Raw genomic sequence first — 2380 nt, forward strand, 5'->3', positions numbered from 1 at the left:
GTCAAAAAGCAAAATGTGAGATTAAAATTCCTGTCATCTCAAAGCCAGGCCCCCATGGTTAGCATACAAAGCATATCAGCTGCTTCAGCTGAGGTGCTCCAGGTGGCATTGATAAGCGGAGTTGGGCAGTTCCACTTACCTGGGGTAAACAGATCTTACAGTGACTTTTATCCAGACCACGTTCAGGAATAGCCTCCTGTGGGTCTGAATTACATATCCTTCTACGACTGTTCAGTTGTGAGCTGTGGGCCCTACATTAACCAGACATGCTCTTCCACTCTGCAGCATTTAAAACCAAACACACTGCTTCCAAATTAGTTATTCTCACAATCCATTTTAGGAAAGGTGCCTCAAGAAGCTGATGATACCAGTCTACAAAAGGGAACACTTCCTTCACATCATACCATTTGGCTTCAGTAGTTACTTCGTTTTGCCTTTCCCTGCCTTGACTACCTTCTTGGAAACCACAGGTCTGAGAGGCACCAGAAAGTACCTCTTCTGTGGGTGGCTTTGAGGCTAGTGATCTAAACTCAGACAGACCCACATCTGAGCTTGGTCCGGCCTCAAGGCCCAACCCAGCACTCTTACTTTAATTTTAGCTATTATAGATAACAATAACGAAGGGAATGAATATTTCACTTTTTCCTTATTAGTTTGGATTTCCTTATGCATCCAGTGATCCAACTCCCCAGGAATTGGATCCATCTTTAAATTCCACTGGTTCTTGCAATGGCTTTCTATTAAAAAGAAGAAAAAAAGAGTAAAAAACATTTTTTTAATTCCACTGGTGAATTTTACCTTTAATAACTGAATGCAGCACAGCTGCAGCTCCAGGTTGCCACCCAGGAACCATAGGTTAATGTAATAACAGGTATACTACAGTTTTCTTCTGAAACATAATTTTTCTCTGGCCAGTTCCCCACCTCTACCAAAGACAAATCATGCTAAGACCAATTTATTTGCAAATTACGTTTTAGTCTTATTATACTTGGCCAGATTATTTGCATAAAGTACAGCAAGGATTATTGTCCATATAGGCTCTTTTAAGTTGGCTTTGCTGGAACTTTTCAAAAGGAATCTCAGATTCAACTTCTAAAGGCCTCTCAAGCTCAGCCAAGAATGTATCTGTGCCTGCAGATACCTGTACAAATTGGGTGAATTCCTTTCCTCTCAAGGTCTCAAAATAACTTTAGGTTCCTGGGCCTGTCAGAAAGTGACATTCTTTACTTAGCCCATTTCCTGGCACTCTGTCGGGAAAAAAAAAACGAAATAAACAAATCTGTTGATACTGGAATATTTGCGTTTCATTCCCCAATCAGCAGGCACGCAACTGGCAAGAAGTGTGTTTCCCCAGGCATTCTAATGGAATGCCAGAAAGCTCAACCCCGTGCTTAAACTTTTAGTGATTACATTGCTTAAATAATGTAGACAGATACAATACACCCAAGATAAATCAGTGTGTAAAAAGACTTCAAATACATGCACAAGGTATTTTTCAAGATGGATAAAACATATGAATCTTAAATTACCATATTATTCTTTTTTTTTTTTTTTGACAGAGGTTTCTTTGCTCTTGTTGCCCAGGCTGGAGTGCAATGGCATCATCTCGACTCACTGCAACCTCCACCTCCCGGGTTCAAGCAGTTCTCCCACCTCAGCCTCCTGAATAGCTGGGACTACAGGCATGTGCCACCACGCCCAGCTAATTTTTGTATTTTTTTTAGTAGAGACGGCATTTCACCACGTTGGCCAGGATGGTCTTGATCTCTTGACCTCGTGATCCACCCGCCTCGGCTTCCCAAAGTGCTGAGATTACAGGCATGAGCCACTGCGCATGGCCAAATTACCGTCTTCTTTCTTCTGTAAAAAGATCTGGCCACTCCAGTCCATTACAATACTGTCCTTTTGAGCCTGCTCAATCAGTTTGTTTAAGCCCTAACAGGGCTGCCATAGGAGGAACGCTTTCTCCAAAAATGCATCCTACAAGAACAGTGTTGTAAACTCTGGAGTTAAGGCTAAACATAAAAATACAAACTTACAGGATCTCATTGTCATGTATTTACTTGAGGAAAGACACAAATATAGAGTGTACTATTTACTGATGCACTTAGTAGGAAAGAAGGGGATAGCAAAAGTAACAATTTGACCAGATCCACGCACATATGCAGGTTATATTTTACTGGAGATGGCACACATCAAAATTCCAGATACTGCTAAGTATATGAAAAAAACGTGAGCAGGAATGGGTGTGATAGTGGAAAAGTCACTGCATATCTGTACCTTGACTGAGGTCATGGTTACACAGGTGTATACATTTGTCAAAATTTCCTGAAGACCTATACAGGCCAGGCGCGGTGGCTCACGCCTGTACTCTCAGCAC

The 2380-nt window shown here is 41.6% G+C and overlaps 1 long non-coding RNA gene across 1 annotated transcript; it reads right to left on the minus strand.

Annotated features, from left to right (window-relative positions):
* Positions 1 to 547: 547 nt before the first annotated feature.
* Positions 548 to 1623, minus strand: LOC115895302. The gene is made up of 2 exons (XR_004055509.1): positions 1142 to 1623; positions 548 to 737 (listed from the first exon to the last, which is right to left on the minus strand). It is a non-coding gene; the product is annotated as an uncharacterized LOC115895302 (long non-coding RNA).
* Positions 1624 to 2380: the final 757 nt, after the last annotated feature.

This window comes from Rhinopithecus roxellana, chromosome 20, assembly GCF_007565055.1.
Source record: "Rhinopithecus roxellana isolate Shanxi Qingling chromosome 20, ASM756505v1, whole genome shotgun sequence".
Taxonomy (NCBI): Eukaryota; Metazoa; Chordata; class Mammalia; order Primates; family Cercopithecidae; genus Rhinopithecus; species Rhinopithecus roxellana.